Source organism: Felis catus, chromosome A1 (assembly GCF_018350175.1).
Source record: "Felis catus isolate Fca126 chromosome A1, F.catus_Fca126_mat1.0, whole genome shotgun sequence".
Classification (NCBI taxonomy): domain Eukaryota; kingdom Metazoa; phylum Chordata; class Mammalia; order Carnivora; family Felidae; genus Felis; species Felis catus.
The window spans coordinates 163706328-163732063 of record NC_058368.1 but is presented as its reverse complement, the minus strand read 5'-3'; the positions used below and the strand labels follow the sequence as shown (position 1 = coordinate 163732063).

General features: G+C 39.9%; 1 long non-coding RNA gene across 2 annotated transcripts in view; it reads right to left on the bottom strand.

The window, feature by feature from the left end:
- Window positions 1-13156: 13156 nt before the first annotated feature.
- Window positions 13157-25736, bottom strand: part of LOC123379266 — a 58058-nt gene continuing 45478 nt past the window's right edge. For both annotated transcript variants that reach the window (XR_006583523.1, XR_006583524.1), the window contains one exon: window positions 13157-14307. This is a non-coding gene — a long non-coding RNA (uncharacterized LOC123379266). The remainder of the gene's footprint in view (window positions 14308-25736) is intronic.

Here is a 25736-nt window from a genome sequence, read left to right as displayed (position 1 = left end):
ATTCAACACAACTGAAGAAACAGTGATTCAGAGATCTGGAGGACTACCCAGGATGCAGCATGGAGACCCTGAGAGATGGAAAATAAGAGAGAGAGTTAAGATAAATGGAGAAAAGAATGAAAGATTAACACATAAATCTAACCACAGTTTCAAGAGCAGAGAAGAGATGGGGAAGAGCCATTATTTAAAGAGTTTACGGCAAAGAATCAGTGAAAGAACAACAAATCCGGAGCAGGAAAACCTTTTGAAAAAACTTACACCTAAACCCAGTTTAGCAACACTTCAGAACACCAAAGACCACATTACCTGCAAAGAACTACAGAATTAAATAAAGTTTGTTTGTTTGTTTGTTTGTTTGTTTGTTTGTATAGGACCAAATAATGATAGTTTTAGATTCTGCAGGTCCAACAGTCTCTGTTGCAAATATTCAACTTTGTGCTTTCAGTATAAAGGCATCCATAGATGACATAGAAATAGACTGTGTTCCAATAAACCTTTATTTATAACAACAGGCAACAGAACAGATTTTGCTTGTGAGTCACAGTGTGCCAACCCCTGAACTACAGAATGACCCAATTTCTCTACAGCAACAATGGCATCCAAAGAAAAAAGGCCTAGACTGAGGTCAAGTAGGAGACTCCTATTCTCTCCCCCAGGCCTTCACTGCCCATCCAACCTAAATAATACAGTTCAGCTTAAGATATTGGAACTAAGAGAGGTCCTTCTTAGTCTCTTAGTCTCTCTCTCACTGAAACTGAAGCCTGTCACTAAATGTGGCCCAATGGGTATCAGGTCCTGCCAATCAGAAAACTGCTCCCTACTTCTCCAGCAATATCCCCCACTGAAAGCCACCCGATATTACCAACGTAAACAAAGCTTTAACCTTACATGCCACCCCATCCCCAGGATGGCAAATCCCATGGCCACATAGGTACTGACCAGTCATTTCCACAGTGGTTACCAGTATTACATTCAAGAAGCTGAAAAACAGACCAGTTCACGGAAGAGGAATTATGACCACCACAAATTCTGTAAATACTTCAAAACAGTAATGCCAGACAGGTGAATATACCTCTAGAAATGCAACTGTGGATACCCTGTGAGATGACCCAGTGGGGAAAAGAGGGTTTCTAAGAATATCTTTTTGAATCAGTGCTCAAAAAAAAAGCAGGGGGCGGGGGTGCAGTAGAGAAGAATAAGAACCTCAACCAAAACTGCATCAGGCTTTTAGAGGGAAAACAAGGAACAATGTTGCAAACACCAACACACAGGGCACAGCCCTGCTGAGGCAGGTTCCCAGAAGTTTAGGTTAGCATTAATCACTGCTCCTAATTGCTGTCAGTTAACTCTCTGCAGCCCCTCCAGGCCAAGCCATCATCCCATGAAACATGCTGTCTTCCCTTATAATGCATTTTCTGTCTTGCCAGTAACAGAATCTGTGGCTTTGGTGTTCTTTACAGAAACACTGATCGAATTACCCTAAGACCTTTTTGTGTGTTCTGGGTTACTGGGCAGCATTCCAGAAACAAATGCTTACATTATCCTCAAACAGAATACCTAACTTTCCAAGACTGCTTAGAAGTAAATGTTTCTCAGTCATTTCAGGGTTGGCCACTGATTAAGGCACACAGTGCACTTGACATCCTGCTTTCTGGCCAGTATGTTACTCAGGCCACATGCAATATTGTAACTTCTGAAATAGTTCTAGTAACGGCCCTTTATTGCCACAGCATCCTGTGTTCTCCACTGGAAATGCAAATAGGGCAAATTTCTCTTGTCCCTCCACACTACAGGCTGGTTTCCCAACCTGGTAAGTCTCATTGTGATTTCCATTCCACTTGGTCTATTCACTTAATAAACTGCTGCTTATTCTATTATTTAAGTGCTCAGAGAAAACAAACACATACACACACAAACACACACACACACACACACACACACACACACACACACACACACACATGCTTTTCCCCCTAGTATGTTTCCAGTATGTTGCAACATTTTGGAAATTCTTTTGTTTTTCTCTCTAGTTTTTTTTAAATGTTTATTTATTTTTGAGAGAGAGAAAGAGAGCACAAGCCGGGAGGGGCAGAGAGAGAGAGGGAGAGAATCCTAAGCAGGCTCTGCGCTATGGGCACATAGCCAGATGCAGGGTTCGAACTCACAAACTGAGATCATGATCTGAGCTCAAATCAAAATTCAGTTGCTTAACTGACTGAGCCACCCAGGTGCTCCTGGTAATTCTTTCTTTTTTCCTTTTTAATGTTTATTTATTTTTGAGAGAGATGGAGAGACAGTGTGAATGGGAGAGGGACAGACAGAGAGGGAGACACAGAATCTCAGGCAGGCTCCAGGCTCTGAAATGTCAGCATAGAGCCTGATGTGGTCTCGAACTCACAAACCATGAGATCATGAAGTGAGCCACAGTTGGATGCCCAACCGACTGAGCCACCCAGGCACCCCTCATAATTCTTTCTAATGGCATCCAGAAAACCTATCACTTGGGGAAACTGAGATCTATAGTTTGCATGATTTATGTGAGAATCAACTGTGATACTCATTCTAGTGGTTTTCCTACCATATCCTTCATATCTTAAAATAAGCTTTTTTATTGCCCTACAATTCCAAGATTCCTAACTTTTCCTACAAACATTGCTGATTACATGCTTTGCCTGCATCTTTACAGAAAAAAAAAATTGTATCTTTTTAAAAAATGTATAGGACTGACAGAAGCTTCACAATTGAATATTCATGTCGATTTGACTTTCATTTGACCTTGAATTGTCACTGTTACGTAATGTGAAGTTCTCAAGATGATAGCCCAGCAGATGCTGCCAAATGAAAATTTTGCTGCAATGAGCTTTTTATGAAATATTGAGGCTAAGCAGAGAACCAGTTCCTCTGACAAAAATACTCTCAGTCACTCCCCTCACTAAATCAGTGTGGAGGCTGCAGGCACTCCAGGCTTTCCACTGCCAGCAATGACATCCTGAATGTGCTTAGCTGGGCAAGAGCCAAGATCAAGGGATGACCTTTTTATTGCAGATTGTGAGATCATCTTCGTTCCCACAGGTTTACATTCAAAATGAAAGTTTGCTTTTGGTGGGGTTTTTTAATTACATGGTATTCAAGAACCTCATCTGTAGGAAGATAAAAAGTATGTCACACTGAGCAGGAGATGAAATGGTGGACGTTCTGTCTGCATCTGCGGGAGGCACAGTCACATCTCGGGAGCACACGGCATTCTCTCGCCTCCATTGCAGTCCCATTTGGCTCCCAGCCTCCCCTCAGGTGGAATATCCAACATCATGAACTTGTATGGAAACACAGCTTACTATTCTGTTGACACCTTTGACCTACCACTCTGTGAGGTGAACCTCAGTTTGGAGGAAGGAAAGGAAGTCATCACTAAGCAATGCGGTACGTCAGATGCCCCAGGTGTGCTTTGCATCAGGAATGTGATGGTAAAAACCACCTGAGGTGCTCTCAGCTCTTGTTGTGTCACCTGGCTGGTGCTCTCTGTATCAGATGACATTTTCTGAGCACCCAGGAGGGGCTGAGAGCACATCCACTGTGCGGCTGAGAGACTCAAGGGTAAGCAGCTTTCCGGAGGGACTGGTTTAGGAGATAAAGAATATGCTGCATTCCTCTAGGGATACGAAACCAAAGGCTTCTGTATGCAGTGGTGTGGAGCAGTGGCTGGGGTGGAATGAGGTAATACAGCGCAGCTACTGTCTGAGAACTCTCCCTGATGACACCATGGTAACCTTTAGTTTCACTGACCGCCACGGCCCCACTATTCTATTCCTGGCATGACGCTCAGTGCTGGCCAGGATTCATTTCTCCCTATTCAGCTCAAGTTGTAGTCACATAATAAAATGCACAGTGACAAGATTTCCTAAGGCTCTCAGGTGCATTCATCCTGGCAGGCTGCAGGTTGCTACATTGCTAGGTCCAATGGTTAAATGAAGGCACCTATTGCTTCCAGACTCCAGTCAGAATCCAAACAGATGCTGTCTAGAATTAGTTATTCAGGAGGCAGTTAAGGATCCTTTGAGTCATTTATGTAACGAAGTATTTTTAGAGTGTCAACTATGTCCCAGGCATTATGCTCCACCCTGGTTGATACAAATATAAATAAGACATGGCCAGGAAGAGCTCACAGATAAGTGAGAGAGAGAAGTACACACATAATACAATATGGTGAGTGAAAGATTAGTGGTAAGTGCAGTCTCCTCAGAAGAACAACATCTAACGTAGTCTGAAATGGATGAGAAGTTTTCCTAAGAGAGTCTAGCAAAAAAAAAAAAAAAAAAGGAGGGGAGGGGAGGGGGATTAAAAAGTAGGTATTCCAAGCAAAAAGAAAAATACAAGCAAAGGGAAAGGTGCATGAAGTAGGGGGCCATGTGCACATACTTTGCCTTTGCCCGAACATTAAATGTGTGAGCATGAAAGGGATGGCCCCCGGCTAGTAGTCAGGAAGCCAGGTAGAAGCCAGGTCAAGGAGAAAATTATTTCCTCTGTAAGGAGCTTTATTCTACAGGCACTGAGCTTTGAGTAGGGAAGAACCTAGGCAATTTGCACTCCTGAAAGATTATTCTGGTGATAATGTGGAGGAGAGGGCTCAGCAATGAGACTAAAGGGAGGGAGAACACTTACGAGCTTATTTCGAAAGCTGAGATAAGTAATGAGGGGGGCCTGTCTCTTACCCCCTCAGAAAGCTGACCACCAGGTCTGGAAACCACAGGAATCTCTAACTGTGTACATTGTACAATCAACTGTGAGCCTGCTGTGACAAATCGACTGCGTGAAGTGTGCCTGACTTAACCTTAGATGTCCTCTTAAAGCACGCGGAAGTCAGGGGAGAAAAGGTTGAGAAACGCCATCCACAGCCCTACTCCCTGCCCTTCTCTTCCCCAGATGCCGAGGTGTGCTCGTGACCCTATTTCGTGAACGCCCAGACAGACCCGCATTCTCCCTGCCTCTGTTAACTTGTGAGGACTTGCTTCTCATCTGCTTTATGATGATTGGGATTTCTCCCCCCTTTCTAAATAAAGCTGCAGAGTTGACCCCTCCTCTCCAGCTCCATGCTGTGGCTGCTCAAATTTAATGCCATATAATGCTTGCTGGGGTAAAGAGTAAATCCTAGGTCCATTACAGAGGGAAGTATACTGTTTCCTTCCTTCCAGTAAGATAACATCAGGCATTTCAGCCCTGTGAGGAGACTGTCTTCCTGTTGTGAGGCCAGTTCAGTCTCCTTCCAATCCTTCCAAGGCAGGGAATCATCCTCTCTTCACAACACAAAGGGTCGTGGCATTCAAACTTCTCAAACAGCAAGCCCTTCTCAGACTTCAGTCACCCCCATCCTGCCAGGTGGAGCCTGTGCAAAGGTTCTTACCTCCTCACCTGGACATTGCCAAGGAGAACATCGTTCTGGACTACAGACTCCCTTGCGAGGTGACTGTCACACTGCCAGCACCCCAGCGTGCCCTGGTGATGACAGAAACCTTTTGTCTCCTTTTCTGCCTTTATTTAAAAATCATAAAGAAAGCAAGCAGACCTGGACACATTCTTATATACTTTCACTTCTCTTCTCACCTTTAAAGAGAGCCGAGAAGACAAGCATCTAGACACCACCTCCCTCCCATCCCCTACAAAAGATCCTCGGCATTACCTTCTGGATGCCAGGTTCAGGGAACAGAGGCTGGAACAGACAACCTGTGCTCTCCCTCTTCTGTCACAATGTCTATGACCTTAAAATTGCAACCTTATTTTTGTTTACTCCCCTAGACTGTAAACTCCTTGAAGAAACTGTGGCCATTTCTCCACTGTCCTCAGTCCTAGCAGAGTGTCTGGGGCTCTGTAGTTGTCCACTTTATGTTGGCTGAATAAATGCACAGTGGCAACCTCCAATTTCATGAGCAAATGACTATTCCCTTAGGCCTATGACACGAGCCAAGGCGTTCTGAAGGCTGTACCTCTGAGATGCTCATGACCCACATCTTTCTACAAGAGCTGCAATCCTAGGCTGGTATGTCCAAATAGCGGTTTTTAAAAAACTAACCAAAAGAACAGAGAATTCTTCGTAGCTACTGGAAACTAAGAACAGGAAAACAAGCGCTCATAAGAAGTCAGCACACACACAGGAGAGGTGGCATCGTGACTTTAGATGACAAGGTTTGGGCCGACGCTGGACAAAACTGAAAAAGGCAGTGGCTTTCATGCTCCTTCTTCTTTCTCCTGGCACCATTTCCTGTCACAGCTCCTGCCATGGGGCTCATGACATTGGAAAACATTCCCAGCAATATGGAACTCGTGGGGAGGTCAGAACTATCAGGTCATGTCAGGCCTGGCATGAGGCCAAGCATCTGGCCCTGGAAATCAGGGGACTATCCTGGCTGTACCCAGACAGACTCCATGGGGTCCAGAGTGCACAATTAACCGTAGGCATGATTTAGAAAACAACTGGCATCAATTCAAATCTGGCATAGGGAGACTGAATTCTGGCACAGCCGAGCGAGGAGTCTGCTGACCCACACACCAGTGAAACTGGTGAAAATTATTAAAAAAAAAAAATTAAAAATAGACCTACCCTATGACCCAGCAATAGCACTGCTAGGAATTTATCCAAGGGATACAGGAGTACTGATGCATAGGGCCACTTGTACCCCAATGTTCATAGCAGCACTCTCAACGATAGCCAAATTATGGAAAGAGCCTAAATGTCCATCAACTGATGAATGGATAAAGAAATTGTGGTTTATATACACAATGGAATACTACGTGGCAATGAGAAAAAATGAAATATGGCCTTTTGTAGCAACGTGGATGGAACTGGAGAGTGTGATGCTAAGTGAAATAAGCCATACAGAGAAAGACAGATACCATATGGTTTCACTCTTATGTGGACCCTGAGAAACTTAACAGGAACCCTTGGGGGAGGGGAAGGAAAAAAAAAAAAAAGAGGTTAGAGTGGGAGAGAGCCAAAGCATAAGAGACTGTTAAAAACTGAGAACAAACTGAGGGTTGATGGGGGGTGGGAGGGAGGGGAGGGTGGGTGATGGGTATTGAGGAGGGCACCTTTTGGGATGAGCACTGGGTGTTGTATGGAAACCAATTTGACAATAAATTTCATATATAAAAAAAAAATCATTTAAAGCTTCTGGAAATGGTCCTAAGAGCAAATAGAAAATAAAATGTCTATTTAAGAGAATCTGAAAATTTGGTAGAAAGGTGAGACTCTGTGGAACTGGACCAAGATCCCTCTCTCCCTCCCTCCCACCCTCAACTCAGTGAGGCAAAGACTGGGTTCCACATCGCCACAGCCTATATATAGCACAGGGCTCCCTCTTCTCCCAGCTCCCAGTCAGAGGACTTCCTTCCCTGGAAAAACAGGACTTCGGCATTTCTCATCCTGCCCCATCTACCTGATGCTGAGACTAAGTATCAGGTGGGTACCATCAGGAGGTGGAGTCTCCTTTCTTCCACCTCACCACTGGGAGTGCTCTCGGGAGTAGAGGCTCCATCTTGGGTACAGTAGGCCAAGAGCAAGGCAGTCCTGGTTGCCCCTGCCTCGGGTCATGAGGCAGTGCTCCACAACACAAGAGGCAAGCCAAGAATACCACAGAATACCGTCTCTATGTTCTAGAGTCCTGCTTTATAGATTTTTGTCTGGAAAAAGAAGCACTGTAAAACAGCTCATCTTTTTCCAAAGGAATTGACTTCATCTGCAATGGAGCATGGAAAATTCAAATCTAAAGCTCTCTCAAGAACAATGGAAGTTGCAGTTTAAAGCAATTGAGGCAATTTGTAGATTACATGAAGCTACAGCCTAGACTGTAGGCCAGCTAGTTTATAGGACAGAACCAGGGAATAAGAGAGCAGGGAGGAGCCCTCTGGAGTCAAAACAAATACCAAGCAAAGACTTCAGGAACTATTTCATCAAAGGAGCCACAATTTGATTGGATTACTTTGTAGAGCAATTAAGACCTGAGGTTCTTGTTGAAAACAGTAGAACAATCATCAGGCAATTAGTGTTCAACAGCTAGGTTAGGGAAAGACTCTCCCTATCTAGAAATCCCTACCAATACCACGGTCATCTCAGGGTCACTGTGGGCATACCCAAAGCTGCACCTCCCAAACAAGCAACATCAGAGGCTTAACAATTGTGGGGAGGAAAATCACTTTACTACAATAATAGTAGCCAGTCACTAAAAAATAAACAAGCAAGTAAGAATAACAAGCCTTCAGGTGGGAGCTGTACCCAGAGTTCTACAACATATTATCTAAAATTTCTGGCATCCTCCCATTTAGGAGACAGGCAAAGAAAAAGGAAAGCGTGACCATACACAGGGGAAAGGCAGGCAACACGAACCACCTATAAGAGCAACTAGATGATGGATTTAATAGAAAAAGATGTCAAAATAGCCATGATCAGTATATTCACAGAACTAAAGGGAAATGTGGTTAGAGAATTAAAGGAAATTTGTATCAGTAGATAATATCAATAAAGATAGTATTATAAAAAACCAAATGGAAATTCTAGAATTAGGAAATATAATAAATTAAATGAATGGGGCACCTTGATGGCTCAGTCGGTTAAGTGTCCAGTTAAGTGTCTGACGTGGGCTCAGGTAATGATCTCACATTCTTGAGCTGGAGCCCCACATTGGGATCTCTGCTGTCAGTGCAGAGCCTGCTTCAGATCCTCTGTCCCCCTCTCTTTCTCTGCCCCTCCCCTGCTCACATGCTTGCATGCATGCTCTCTGTCTCTCTCCCAAAAATAAATAAGTAAAAACATTAAAAAAACAATAATTGAAATGAAAAATTCATTAGAGGGAGTCAAAAATGGATATGAACTTAAAGAAAAGAGAATTAGTGAACTCAAGATAGATCAACAAAGGGTATGGAAGTCAAAGAAAAGAAAGAAAAAAGAATGGATAAAAATGAACAGACCTTCAGAGAAATGTGGCACATCATCAAAAGCACAAATATATGCACTATGGGAATACTAGAAGGAAAAAGGAACAGAAAAAATAGTAAAAAAAAAAAATGGTTTAAAATATCCCAAATTTACTCCCACTTTGGAAGGAGTACTTTAAGTACTTCAAGTAGGATAAATGCAATGACATCCATAAACAGACACGTGGTAGTAAAAATGCTGAAAGTTAAAGACAAAGAAAAAAAATTGGAAATAGCAAAAAGGAAAACCACTGTCCAAGGTAAAGCCAATTATGGTTAACAGCTGACTTCAGAAGAAACAATGTAAGCCACAAAGTAGTGGGACAATATATTTAAGGGGCTTAAATTGAAAATAAAAAAAATAGCTGTCAGTCAAGAACCCTATATCCAGCAAAGCTGTTTTTCAAAACTGAAGACAAAATACTTTCCTAGGAGAACAAAAACTGAAAGATTTTATTGCTAGCAGACCCACCTTATAAGAAATACCAAAGAAAGTTCTTCAGGTTGAAAGTCAGTGACCTAGATCAGTAATTCAAATACATGCACACATGGGGCACCTGGGTGGCTCAGTGAGTTAAGTGTCCAACTTCAGCTCAGGTCATGATCTCACTGTTCATGAGTTTGACCCCACATCAGGCTCTGTGCTAAGCCTGGAGCCTGCTTCAGATTCTGTGTCTCCCTCTCTCTCTGCCCCTCCCCCACTCCCACTCTTGTCTCTTTCTCTCTCTCTCAAAAATAAACAAACATTAAAAACATTTAAAAAAAAATCTACACACACAAAAGACAAAGACCACCATTAGGTAATTCCATAATTATTAAATATATATATTAAGTATATATAAATATACTTATGTGTGTGTATTTTTCTCATTTCTAATAATTTTATTTGTGCAATTGCATAAATAATATGTATATAATGTAGAGCCTATACATATAAAAATGTAATATATGTGTAATATATTTGCCAGGAACAGCAGAAATGAGGTGGATAGGACCAAAGCTGTATTGGGCTTAGGAAAGTAGCATAGATGGTAAAGTATCACCGGTTCTGTAATAACAGATATAACATACTTAATAATAATACAACAAGAGGAAATGGAATGGAGCAAATAGGAGAAATATTTCTCTGTGTCACTGGAATTGAGCTAGTATAGATCTAAAGTTGATCTGATAAGACACATATGGTAAACTCTAGAACAACCATTAAAAAAAAGAGAAAACTTCAGGAGCACCTGGGTGACTCAGTCAGTTAAACGTAACTTCAGCTCAGTTCATGATCTCTCATGGTTCATGGGTTTGAGCCCTGCGTCAGGCTCTGTGCTGACAGCTCGGAGCCTGGAACCTGCATCAGGTTCTGTGTCTCCCTCTCTCTTTCTGCTCCTCCTCCGCTCATGCTCTGTCTCAAGATATTTTTAATTTAAAAATTAAAAAAAAAATTTTTTTAAAGAAAACTTCAAAAAATACAGTTTAGTGAAAAAGTCATTAAGGAAATAAAAATACTACAAATCTAGTGTGGCATCATAGAGATAGAGTTATTCTCACAATCTATCAAGCTACTGGCCATCGTCACTAAGGAATCTTGCCAAAAATATCACCACCAGGTCCAACGGTCTGGGGAAATGAACAGAAATGTAGACCTGGGGCAGTAAGGAAACCGGACATACACATGCACATACTCACTAGGCTTGCTTGTTAGAAGATGAATAGTTGCTGGTCATGCCTTACCTCTTATCATTTGACCAGAACAGTCCTAAAACAGAATATAACATAGCAGAACTCAGAGGTACAGATCCAAGCGGAAGTTCTCACACTTGAGCAAAAATCGGAAGCCCGTGGAGGCCTTGCTCAACCACAGATTGCTGGTCCCACTCCCACAGTTTCTGATTCCATAGATCTAGAGTGGGGCCCAAGACTTTGCATCTGTAACGAGTTCCCAGGCGATACTGATGGTGGTAGTCCAGGCACTCCAATTTGTGAACTACTAGTTGCCCTAATGTGTGAAGCCTATGATGCATAAATAAAACTAAAGCAGGTGGAAAATGTAGGCCATAGCCTAAAATAGAAGAACCTACTTCCAGATAAATGAGGGTGGTGATACAGCAGGCCAATAAGCAGCAGGTATAGAGAACATGTAGTTGTTTTGCCACCTGAATCACTTCACTTTCCTTCTGGTGACTATACCCTGCTTTTCCTCTGGGAAACACTTCCCCCTCGCTTTCAGTCCCCATGCTTTGGAAGGACTTGATGACCTACCTTTGCCTCAAAAAAAGGGATGTGACAGGGCTTCACATTTTCCCCCCAGCTCCAGTGATCCTTTCAGAAATGGATAATCAGAGCTAGTAAGAGTTGTGGAGAATTTTTCTGAGGCACCTTAGAGAAGAGAAGAAGAAGGACGCAGAAGGAGAGAGGAGGGGGAGAGGGAGAGAGAGATGTTTAGATCAGGAGCAGCCACTTTGCCACCATGTGGAGCCTAAAACTGAAGCCATTTTGAGGTAAGCTGAGTTGAGGAACAAGCAGATCCTGGTGTGGTCATTTGAGCCCTGCATCAAACACACCTGAAACTTGCATTGCCCTGTGAGCCAATTAAATTCCCTTTTCATTTGAGGGAGTCGTACTGGGCTTTGTAATTTGCGATTAAAAATCTTTTTTAATTTTGGGGCACCTGGGTGGCTCAGTTGTTAAGCATCTGACACTTGATTTCAGCTCAGATCATGATCTCATGGTTCATGGGATCAAGTCCTGCATCAGGCTCTGTGCTAACAGAGTGGAGCCTGCTTGGGATTCTCTTTCTCCCTCTCTCTCTACCTCTCCCCTGTGTGTACTCTTGCTCTCTCTCTCTTTCTCTCTCAAAATAAACAAACATTTTTCTTAAATTAAAAAAAAATGTAACGTTTATTATTTTGGGGAGGGAAACAGACAGCAAGCAAGTGGGGGAAGGACAGAGAGAGAGGGAGACACAGAATCTGCAGCAGGCTCTAGGATCTGAGCTGTCAGCACAGAGCTCTACATGGGGCTCAAACTCACAAACCGCGAGATCATGACCTGAGCCAAAGTCGGATGCTTAACTGAATGACCCCACCCAGGCATGCCTAAAAATTAAAAATTTGTTTAAAAGGAGGGAAAGCTACTATGACAATTTAGTAACCAACTGAATAAGCAAAGTGTAACAAGCTACAGGTCATGAGGGACAATGGGCATTTCTGGAACCTAAGCCCATACAGAGTCATGAAGGGAGACATTCTACATACTAACAGGGCACAGGCTCCTCGAAGGCACCAGACCAAGACTGTCAGGACCTAAATAGACAGTGTGACCACATAAGTACAAAGACAGAAGCACAAGAATGAAGATTCAGCCAAATCTGGTGTTCAGATCAGTGTGGGAGGCAAATAAGAGGGCAGGGACTTGGAACCAACAAGGGACCAAGGGCTAGCCAAGGAGGAGCCTGAGGCAAGATCTGAGTGCCATCAAAAGGAATCACAAATCAACTTACACATCTCTCCTCCCCATCTTCCCCTATTGCCAACTCGCTCACCTCTCATCCTACCATTCTCTCTTGCCAACACCACTCCAGACATAGTAGCTTTGTCACTGGTCTCCAAATATGTCAAACATGCTCCCACCTTGGAACACCTGCACTTATTTCCTGTGCCTGGTAGATTCTTGCATCAAATACTTGCATGGTAGCTTCCCCATTTCCTTCAGACCTCTTCTCAAAAGTCAACATCTTAGATAGGTCTTTCTGAATCAGTGTCTGTGAAATAGCAAGACTCTACCACCAACCTGGCCCATCCTAACTCCTTCTCCTGTTCTGTCTCCACAATGGTTGTTACTATCTGACATGTAAGTACTTATTTCTAAATTGTGTCTCATTAATGTAATGTAAGCTCTATAAGGGCACAGACTTGGGGTTTTTGCTGCTATATTCTGGTACTTAGAATAGTCTAGACCATAGTATGTGCTCAATAAAATACTATTGAGCAAGTGAATGAATGAATGAAGTAACAAACGAGCATTTAGCAGCCACAACTTGACCACTGAATCCTAAGTCTGTGTATCTTTTATGACCACTTATTAAATCTTCCTTTGTGTTCTTTATTACATGCTTTATAATAAACCAATGAGTGTAAGTAAGAGTTTCTCTGAGTTATATGAGCTGTTATAGCACATGAATGAACCTGGGGTGGGGGTATGGGAACCCTGAAGTACAGTAAGTTGGTCAGAAATACAGGTGAAAAGTCCCACAAGTACAGGTGGGACCTATACCTAGGGTCTGAAGTGGGCACAACCAGGTGAGCCAGATCCCTAAACATAGCTGGTCTGTGCCAACTCCGGGTAGTTTGTGTCTGGATAAATTAAATTGTAGATGACAGGACATCCACGTGGTGTCCACAGAAAACTGGAGAATTTCTTGATGTGGAAAACCCACACATTTGGTGTCAGAAGTGTTGTAAGTAGTAGAAACAGAATCTTCCTTTATTTAACCTGGCTTTACACAAAAACTTCTGAGAGAACTTAAAATACACATTTATGAGTCCACACAGAAATTCATAAAAAATGTACATCCACATAGCAAAGAGTGTAAATTGTTTGAAGTGGCATATTTTCTCCCCTGACTAGGACTAAATTAAGTGATAGATTAGTAAATTTGCATATTTTAATAATCCTTTCCATTTAGGTTTGTAGACTCTTTTCTGTGATAAATTGTAGTAACTACAAAAAATCAGTAGATAGTATATGATTTTCATACAATTCACATTTTTATATTCCTGCAGTTGATGTATGTGCTACCCATGCAGAGGCATAATAATCACAGTGCAGGTCAATATGCAAATCAAGAACTGTGCACTCTGAGGTCTCCTTCCTGATGGACCCACACCAGTTGAGCAACCTATAAACAAAGTTACTCTATATACTTTGGGAGACTCTCTAAGAAACAAGACTATATAGCAATTAACCCTTCCTCATTACCTATACTGCTTGTCTGGGCTCAAAGACTTACTGGCCAGAAATTCTGTCAGTTCAAACAACTATTTAATAATAATTATCAATTGACTGGTAGATTCAGTTCTGCAGGTTAACTGGCTTAAGTGTGCATACCCAGCATGAATTCTCTTAAAGGAAGTTTCCAGCTGAATTTTCCAAAAATTAGAAGGCATTTTCCTAGAAAGCGCCATGTGTTTGGAATTTATTTCCTCCGCCATTTTGACAAAGCCTGTGTCTGCTAGACTTCTGGGCACCAAGAACACAATGTCTTTCCAGGCTTTTTGTGTCTCTCCAATGTATTGCAGAGATGAACTTGGCTCTGGAATATCTCTTCATCTGTGTCTCTATGATGACAACCAGCTGAAAAGGGAGAAATTAAGTCAATCAGCTGATTGCTTTCTTTGCACAACTCCAACACTTTTGGCAGATTTTCTTCCTCCTTGTCTTGGCTGATTGTTTGGAGACTGTGTCAATAAAGACATTGCTAAATGTGAGATTGAGGATTATAGAAGCAAGTAGCTTTAACAGGATTGTGAAAGTCTAGCTAAAATTGAACTAAATACTACAGTGTATAAATAAAAAATAATACCAAAATGGTTACTACAGACATGGTAACGAGGAAGAGAAAGGCCAAAAGATAGAAGAGACAATTTTGCTTTCGGCCTTCTGTGCGACATCCCTTTAAAGGAACTGTCTGCTTGTTCATGGTGGCTGTTGGACTATTGACATGGTGGTCTAGTAAGACAGCTACCAACTTGATCTGTTCTCTCTGGGCACCAAAATCTTGCCTTTACTCATAGGTGTCAAATTATTTGAGTATCTATTGCTAATCTGGGAGGAATTTTTATTTTAATTATTATTTTTTTAATTTTAAGTAAGCTCCAGACTCAATGTGGGGCTTGAACTCATCACCCTGAGATCAAGGGTCACATGATCTATTGACTGAGCCAGCAGGGTGCTCCTGAGAGGAATTTTTAATGTGAGTCTTTAAAAAGAAAAAACAAATGGTTGAGAAAAAAAGAATTTCACCAAAGAACAAGAAAACTTAATATAGACTATATAATAATAATAATAATAATAATAATAATAATAATAATAATAATGGCTGTGGTGGTTAATTTTATGTGTCAACTTTACAGGGTCATAGGCTGCCCAGTTATTTGGTCAAACATTATTCTAGGTTTGTGTGTGTGTGTGTGTGTGTGTGTGTGTGTGTGTGTGTGTGTGTTTGGTTAAGATTAACATTTAAACCAATCATCTGGCTAAAGAAAATTAACCTCCCCAATGTGGGTGGGCCACACCCAATCAGTTGAAGGCCTGAACAAAATAAATGACTGACCGCTCTCTTAGTAACAGAGAATTCTCCTGCCTGATGACATTCCAATTAGAACATCATCTCTTCATGGTTCTGCAGTAGCTTCTGGACCTTGAACTCAAATTGCAGATTTGGACTTACTGGCCTCCATAATTATGTGAACCAATTCCTTATCTTAAATCAATCTCTCTATGTTGATATATAACCTATATTGATCCTCTTTTTTTGGGAGAACCTGGACTAATACAATGACTATAATATATTGGGAATTTGTTTTGCATCCACCAATATGCTGTGGTTATTACCTCTATTATCTCACTTAATCCTCTCAACAACCCCATGAGTTGTGTTTCACTCATTGTGCCCATTTTATGCATGATGAAACTGATTAAAGTAAGTGAATTACATTATCAGGATCATTGAACCAATTTGTAGTAGAGCCAGGGCTAAAATAAAACACATTGCTTCCCACGTTTTATTTTTATGTATTTATTATCCTATTCTTTATTATGGGAAAAATTATTAGTGCTCACCATAAGTCCATTTGCTCCTCTACATTTCCCAGTCTTCCTTTCAGTTAACTGGGGCTGTGTGAATAGTGCTGTCCAATGAAATATGTATGGATGCAACATGTGACCTTTAGGACCAAGACATTAAGAGCTGATGTGCCTCCTTCATTTCTCTTCCCCTGCCTACTGAACCCTGGAGGATACCTGTTCCAGCTGGCATAGTTACAAGATGAAAGCAGCCCAGGTCGCTGAGTCATCTTTTGGAGGAGAGCCAAAGAGGAAAGTCATCTAAGCCACACCAAACTTTGAGTAGGAAATAAACTTTCATTGGGTCAAGCCACTGATATTTTAGTGTTATAATGGCATATGGTATACCTATTAAACTCCATTTTACGCCAATACGATATAATGTCACAAGTGATAAGCATTTGAAACATAATGATAAATGGAGGAGTATAATGTGGCATGATGAGGCTTTGGAACCAGGCTACCTAATTCAAATCCCAATTCCACTAGGACTAGATCTTAGTCAAGTAACTGACCTTGGTTGTTACTTAACCACTCTGTGATTCTTATGTGTAAAAAGGAGGTTTTTATAATAGGGTGGTTATGATGATCAAATGAGTATACCTAAACATACCAATTTATGTTGGCATATATTAAGAGTATAAAAATGAGCTATGTATACAAACAATAATTTATATTTGACAATGTAAAAAAGTTTTTACCTCATTCACTCAAGTTTATTACACAAACAACAAACATGTTTAAATGGAACCATATGGTCAATACAAAACTACGTTCTATGGATACAAAGACGAACAAAACATGGCTGTATTCAGAGTTCACAACTTATCAGGGGAGACAGCCATATTAATGTTATTAATGTTAAAATTCAGTAAGTACCATAAAGAACCACTTCCTTGTTTCATAACTAGGTCTTATTCCAAATTTTTTTTCCTTTCCAGTGCCTTCTAGAATGCAACTTGGGAACTTTGGTGTAAGTCACCCCCCACACACACACACAATGCTAATGAGGTAAAGACAGCACAGGTCTCCCAATTCACTCCCAGTTTTTCCTCTCTCCAAACCATTCTCTAGGCTATTTCCTAGAACACAGATTTCATTAAGTCATTTTATTACTTAAAAATCTTTGATATATCTCCAATGATTATAGAATAAAGTATTGTAGAGTAGCAAGACTCACCTGCAGCCCCAAACTATCTGCAGCTAACATCCTCTGTGTAGTGTAGAGAACTGGACAAGAAACCCTGAATGCAGACCTAAGTTCTGCCTCTTAATGTCTTTGAACCTTGGGTGAGAAATTTACTTCTCTAGATCAAGTTTCCCCATGTATAAAAACGAGATGTGAACTGTTCTTTATATCTAACAAGAATTCTCTGAGAGTCAGATGACATCCTAAGTGTGGAAGTGATTTATGATTTATAAGTATAAAGCACTCTACATAATATAGGTATAGATATAAATGATACAAATACAGGTATGGTGAGGCAATGCTTCTCAAACTTTAGTATATGGGGAAAAAATTCTTCTTGATTCCATAAGTTCAGTATAGAGACAGGTTACTGATTTTTTTTGCCAAATACTCTAAGTGATTCTGATGCAGGTGGTCTGTGGACCATGCTTTGAAAAATGCTAAGTGTTATGAATTCCACAAGGAAAGAGTCCTCTAACAAACACACAATTTTCTTGACCCAACAAAGATAGATCTTGGTCAGTATCTACTTTTCTATTTTCATCATCATTCTAAAAATGGTCATTGTTGTCACACTACTAGCAAACTAAAAATAGGTCTATTTATTGAGAGACCCAGAACGTTTCATAGTTTTTCATCTCATTTTAGTCCTTGGAAAAAAATAAAAGTATATAGCTTTATTCCTAATTTAGTGGCAAGGAGACTGAGGGTTAGATTCCTAGAAACAAATTTCAAATTTCTCATGCCATATGGAATGGAATTTGAGAACTTTTAGAGCCTGGGTGTAAACCCATAGACTTTTCATTTCTCATGGCTGCCTTCTCAATAGAGCCAGAATTGGCCAGAAGCCAGACTTTGTGGAAGCTCTTGAAGTGTAAAGGTGGCTATTATCAGTCCTGATGAGCCTCAACTCACAAATCAATATTTTCCCATTACCAGCTCTGCCTCCAGACATTTTTGTATCTGAAACATCGAAAACATTACCTCTATTACAGTCCTTCCCTAGCGCTACATTGACCACGTGACCCAAGGCAGCTCACGGGTGGTGGAATGACAGTTGCAGCTGTCACTAAGAGAGCTGCACGGATCAGAGATTAAGAAAAGACTGATGGTGATATTACTCAAAGTCACTTCCTTCAGTAGAAATTCCAAATAAAGCTCCATTCTCTCTGGATAGTGACAAATGTAAATAAGGAGGTGAATTTACACACACACACACACACACACACACACACACACACACACACACACACAATTGTTTAAAAGCCTTTACTAAAAGCCCTTTGGCAAAGACAAAAATTAAGCAATCAAAAGGTCTTCTACTTTGGCCACCCAATTAGCTTATTCTTTGTTTTTGCTTTTTTGAAAATGTTTTATTTATTTTTTTAGAGAGAGGGGTAGAAGAGAGAGAGAGAGAGAGAGAGAGTCCCAAGCAGGCTCTGTTTGGATTTCAACATGGGGCTCAACCCCACAAACCACAAGATCATAATCTGAGCTGAAATTAAGCTCAGCACTTGACAAAATGAGTCACCCAGTAGTCTCAAGTCTCTTGAGACAGTAGTCTCAAGATAAAGTGAGAACTTTCTTCTCAAACATAGTTTATCTTAATATTGCAATTAATAGCTATAATAAAGCACTCTAAGGTTCAGAAGTACATGATGATATAGAAAACTCACTTTATATATAAAAATAATGAAGCTAAGCTATTTTTAAGTCCAAATAAATCTTTATTTTACTTGAGGGAAGCATTCCTATTTTTATTTACTCCTCGGTGTCTGCTTGAAGCTAAGCAGTTATAATGCATTAACGGAAAAACTTTCAGGAAATGAGGCAAACTCATAAAAAAGCAAATACAGAAGAATATTTTATATATAGGAAAAAGTCCTGTACACCATCCTATAGCCTACTATCCACAGATTAAAAAAAATTATAACAGATGTGCAGCAGAAACTGAGAGAAATTTTTACTTGCACTAATCTGAGCTAACAGCTGTCATTAGGGCTGACTCTGTAATACTTCTGTCATCACTTCTAAAAACTAGCTTTTCAAATGTGGAAAGGGACATTTGCAAATATGAGAAGGAAAATTTAAGGATATAAATTTGGCTGTTATCAGTCTTGAAGTTCATCACCTTTTAAACTCACAATCAATATTTTTCCATTATCAGCTCTGCCTCCAGACATTTTTATATGGAAGCATTGGAAATATCACTTCTATTGTGGTTATTCCTCTTCACTATATTAGCTACATTTTTGAAGAAACTCATAAGGAATTTTGAGGTTTCTGTGCCTCAGGTAAACTTTGAATGAATATATTTCAACATGTAAATGTCCAAGCAACTCAACCAAAGGGCACTATAACATAGTGACAAGGAAGTAGCACAGCCTTTATAGTTAGATGGTCCAGACTTAAATATCAACCTTACCACTGTGTGGCCCTGTACAAATTATTTAAACTCTTTGAGCCTCTATTTCTTCTGAAAAATGGGGATAATAGCATCTAACAATTCAAGGATCCGTTTTGAAGATTAAATATTATATATATGTATCTATGGACACATGTATATGTGAATGAATGGTGTGTGTGTGTGTATGTGTGTATGCAGCTTAGAACCATGCCTAGCATATCATACACATTAAGTTCTAGATGCTATTGTTGCTATTATTTATTATCAGTGTCATTGCAAAACTACCATACAATTTAGCCGACATATCAGACTGGGGCACTGATTAATTTACAATCTGTGACTCTGTAGTTGGGATGAGCACTGGGTGTTGTATGTAAGCGATGAATCATGGGAGTCTACCCCCAAAAGCAAGAGCACACTGTATACACTGTATGTTATCCAACTTGACAATAAATTATAATAAAATAAAATTTTTTTTCAAAATCTGTGTCTCTGAAAACTTAACTCATGAGTAAAATCCCACAAAACATCTTTGTTTGTTTTTCCCCTAAGAATTGTTTTGAGAAGTTGTATTTACTGAATAGACTGACTGGTGTTATAAATACACATGGAAAATATGACCATGACTCATATCAGAGATGTTTTATCAAATTCAGTTTTTGGTCATGAATCAGAGGACATCAAAGATTTCTACAATTTCACATTGAATTTGTAGCAAGCAGGGGGATTTGTTTGGGTTAGTTACTTTCATGACATGTTTCACCTTGTGCTTTTCCAATGTTTACGTGTAAGATAGGATTCTTTGCTACATTCTTTGGTGAAGGTTCTGCTGGAGCTGAGACCAAATTTAAGTCTTTGAATTGCCTTGATGGTTATCGTGGAGGAGTGAGGTGTGGTTTTCCAAGAAAGATAAAGAGATTGTGTTTTAAACCACTTTTTCTAGAAAAAAAAGAGCCATATTCTTTTTACTGTTGGTAATGTAATTTCATTTTTCTCTTTGTTAAAAATATATATACTGTATATAGGATGTTAATATAATTACGGGATAATTATTTCTCCTTTTGCTATTACAAAAAATCTGTACTCTTCCTTTTCTGACTCTCTCCTCCAAATGGCTCTTTTAACTCTGTCCTTTTACATTTGCCAGACATTGATTTTTTTTTCAGCATTTAATGGAATGAAAATTAAGAGGACCACACTGAGTTTTTTTTTTTTTTTAAACCTTCACCTCTCAGCTCCTTATTTTGATAAAATATGTTTTCAGACACCAACATATCCAAGTATGTCAGCTGTAGCTTGGGAAGAAATACGGTTTTTCATTACATCCTTCTAAGTCCATGGGGGAAGGACAAAGTGTAAGCTTTTTCAGAGACCACTAAATATGTGCAATCTTGTATGGCTTTTTACACTTCTCAGAAACTCAGTGGTAAATTTTTCCAACTAAATATTTTGAAGTGGGAAGGCAATATCTTCAAATTGAACATGGTCTTGAGGCTAAAACTATGGCTCTGTATTTATATTGTCATTTTAGATATCTCAACAATGCATTAGTTTTAGCCGATGAACAAAAAGCCACTGAAATGCACAGGATAATAGAATAATAAGGCACTGATAGCATTCTTCCTGCCAAATAAACATGCTTCACAGAAGGCTTAACTGTCACATACCTACAGTTTCAGCTGTTTGAGAGAGTTTTGATAATAGCCCAAAATGTCAAAATTCAGCTGCCAACACTAAGCTGTCAGCTCTCAAAATGCTCTATGGAGTGCTTGTCCCTTAGGGCATTAATTCCAAGGAGCAACTGAGCTGCCCTATAACTTGACAGCTTATCCTAGTTTTGGGAGAGCCTTGCATCTGTGCAAATCTAGGAAATGTAACTGCAGCTCTAAGATGAGGAACTGTGATTGGAGCACCATCTCTCAGAAAATAGCACAGAGGCCATTTGGGTGCTAGATATTCAAAGGGCTTTTGAGGTCTCTGGAAATGAAGCTAACTTCGGCTACACTAGCTGGCTCGCAGCTGGGCAGAAAGCACTTAGGTACTGCTTTGGCCAAGATTCTCAAGGTGGAAAATGATATCTTGGGACTGCTTCTTCCTCTGCTGGTGACCCTGCTAAGTAGAAGCAATTTCCCCGATTACAACTGCAATTTCTCATCAAGCATTACATAACCCATATCATTTCACCTTCCTAAAATAAATTATTCATGTCGTTTGAGAATTCATCTGGGAGCTGCAGGTCAAATGCCCCATTTGCTGCTAAATTACTTTTAACATTTTTTTCCCTTTTTTTCCTGATTTATTAGCTGTTTACACAGAATATTGCTTGAATATAATACACTTCCCTCAGTGCAGTATTTCTGTGAAGAAGCAAATCTGTGTTTCCTTTTGAACCCCCAATGTCGAGTTAAGGCTTATCAGTTGCCCTGAAAAAAGTAGAGTACCATCCCCTCAAAATTCACATCACATACAAAAAATTTCTCAACTGATACTATCCCATCAAAGTTTTGAACACATACAATGTCTATTCTATGAAGACAGTGTGGTGTGATGGGAAGTAGTCTGTAGAAAATATTTCTACAAGTATTAACTTTCCATGTGGGGTTGACCAAGGTCACTTTGTGGCATTCAGTTGGCAGATGAAAGATCCCAAATGGGTTCCCTTACATATCCGATGCCTGGCAAGGATGGCTAAAAGAGGACTGCTGACCAGATCACCTACACATCACCTCGCCCGTATGGCAGTCTCAGGGTAGTGGACTCCTTACATGATAGCTCAGGGTTCCTCTAGGTTCCTCCAATACACCAAGACACACGAATGAAAGCTGCCGGCATCTTAAGGCTGAAGCCCAGAACAGCATAACTTCTGCTGTATTATATTGATCAAAGGAGACATAGAGCCCTCCCAGATTCAAAAGAAAGGACATTAATATGAGACACACCCCCCATACACACTCTCAATGAGAAGGATGTCAACGAATTTGTAGCTGTCCTTAACCTCTCATGCAATCACTCCTTGATTTACATAACAACTATAGAGCATCCACTAGTGAATCAGTGAAATATGCTTCTTTCACCATACATAGTTATGTACTTTATTAATAATCAAAAATATGCCTGTGATAAAATTTATATATATATTGAAACTTAAAAATTTTAAAACATGGTTATGTAAGAAACTTCCTTTTCTGTCAATAAATGGAATTAAAATAATTAAAATTCTTTTAAAAAAAATTTTTTTTTCAACGTTTATTTATTTTTGGGACAGAGAGAGACAGAGCATGAACGGGGGAGGGGCAGAGAGAGAGGGAGACACAGAATCGGAAACAGGCTCCAGGCTCCGAGCCATCAGCCCAGAGCCCGACGCGGGGCTCGAACTCATGGACCGCGAGATCGTGACCTGGCTGAAGTCGGACGCTCAACCGACTGCGCCACCCAGGCGCCCCAAAATAATTAAAATTCTTAAGAAGATTGAGTTTGTGATTGTTATGGGCTTAATTGTGCCCACCAAAACTTGTATGTTGAAGTCATAATTCTCAATACCTCAAAATGTGACTGTCTTTGGAGTTCAGGTCTTTCAAGAGGTAATGAAGTTAAAGTGAGGTCACTAGGGTTGATCCCAGTTCAGTATGAATGGTGTATAAGAAAAGGAGATTAGGACACAGTCTTGTGCAGAAGGAAGACCATGTGAAGATAATAAGGAGAAAATGGCCAACTACAAGTCAAGGAAAGAGGCTACAAGGAACCAACCCTGCTAAATCTTGACCTCAGTCTTCTGGCCTCCAGAGTTGTGAGAAAATAAATTTCTATTGTTTAAGTCATCCAGCTTGTGCTACTTTGTTATGGCAGCCCTAGCAAACTAATACAGCTGATGTTTGGCTTTAGTAAATGCGTCAGTAAATTTTACAACTGCTCTTTTCTTCAGCTCCTGAGGCAGATATGCTGGATAGCACTAAAGCTAAAATGTGTTGACCCCTAGGGTACTTTAAATAGTCTTCACTCGTTTTCATTTCAGATGCAGCAATAGGGAGTGCCCAAACCAAGATTAATAAGCAATTTACTTCAAAAACATTTGAACTCGTATCCTAATATTTACCTCAAAAAAAGCTATCTGAATAAATTTGCAGATGGTTTACTCGTTTGCTTCATTTTTACTCATTAAATAAAACTAATTGTTTAGCTATTTTTTTCAGAGGTCACTTACGAATTTCTTTGGCATTTGCTATGCTTTTCTTCACAATGGATTTTTCATCTATTTTAATTAATTGGGTGGAATAAAAAATCTAAATAAATCTGCACCATGAGATCTTAGGTCTAGCATGAGTAAATCTAGCTTAGGTCTAATTGGAAATTTCTCTCCCTTTCTCTCAATTATTTCTTCCCTTTGCTTCCACATTTCACCCTCTCAGTTTTCTTCTTACTTTTCTAGTTGTTTGTTTTCACAAAAGTGTTTTACTTACTTCTCTTCAAATGATCATCCTTTAAAAGTCAGTGTGCCTCACAAATGTGTAATTGGACTCTTCTCTTTTCCTTTCACAAACAAATCAAGTTACAAGTGATCTCATTAATCCTCCACGTTTTAGCTGTTTCTGTGTGCTGAAGAATTCCAAAATATGTGTTTGCAGCCCAGCTATTTCCATGTTGTCCAGACCCACATATCAAAATGCTAATTGGAATCTCTACTTGAGTGTTCCACTGGCTCCTCCAAGTCAACAAATCCAAAGATTCATTCATCATCAGTTTCCTTAGGCCCGTTCCCTCCATCTTGTTCATTAATATTACAAATGATCCAGTCACATAACCAATTACCCAAGCAAAAAATGGAAATCATCCTTAACTCCCTTTTTTTACCCCACATATACAATCAGTCCTCAAAGCATAAATCCTCTTCTTCCTAGTATCTTTTGAATGTATCTATACATCTATATATTCCTACTTCTAGTGCCTGAGTTATGGCTCCTATAATTTATTACCTAAGTTATTTTAACTGACTGCTAATACATATCCCTTCCCCTGGCTTTGATCTGCTCTTAATTCGTCCTCCACACTGTCACCAAAGTGTTCATTCCTAAGGGAAATCAGATCAAGCTCCTCTCTTACTAAGAACCTTTAATAATGCCACATAAAACCACTCCCAGTTCTGAGTGGTCCAAATTTCCTAACACGGCATTCAAGAAGCATCAATGTTCGGCCCCTGTTTCTTCTCTTTAATAATTCCAACTCCTTACTTCAAAACACACAGTGTTCACACAGAACACTTGCTGATCCTCTTCCTAGTTTGACTTCCCAACTCCCAATTTTTGTCCTTTGTTTCCCCATGCCTACCTCCACCCCAGTATTTTCACATCCTTTTATAATCATGCACATACCATCTCCTATCCAAGAGGCTCCTACCCCAGAGAGCAGCTATTGGATCTTATTTGTTATCTTGAACATATACTATCAATCATCACAAATTATCTAAATTAATAAACGAATGAATACAGTTGTCACACTGATAAAATTTCCATTGGAACTCTCAACTAAGGTTTAATATTGAACAACAGTGTATCTTAATGCCTCCAAATAAACCCTGGAACCACAGAAAGCACTTCCCAGTGCAAACTTTGTCCATACAAAGTAGATCCACTCATTTGGAGTGCAGTCCTTGAAGGTCCTGCTTGTTTGCTGACTCTTGAAGAAAACCTGTCTGGAAGATGACTGAACAGTGGTAATTTAAAGAGCCATTACCTGTGCACAGCACTGGAAATATTTCTGGCTGGTGGGAAGGAGAAACATAAGGATGCTCTTAAAACAAAGACACTGAGCTGGCAGTGAATGACTGAACACATGTGAGGGCAATTAACTCCCACAATCATGACTCTAATATTCAGTGCACAATCATGACTCTAATATTGAGTGGAGAATCACAGGATGTATTTTATAAACTTTACAGTGTTAGAGGGCAAAAACAACAACAATGAAAACAATAATATCTTGAAAACACAAGGTAACTGTACTTATTGGAATATATTTTTTACCTCTTGAAAATATGTATATTCTTTGACAATATAATGACCATGAATATTAGTCCACAATTCTAGCTATGTAAAAACAAACACACAAACAAACAACAACAAAAATAACCTCTCTATTTTCTATTAGTAATCGTTGACTCCAAGTACTATTTCACTGAGATTGTGGAAAACTTAATATTAGTACTTTTTGGGTTCTCTTCTCCTTTTATTAGAGTTCTGTCAAAGTTCTAATATCTTCTACCAAGCCGAGGCATTGGGAAGAAGGTGGACACTAGAATAGCCTGTCCTCACACAGCTTTCACACAGGTTGCCTATGAGGTATATGATG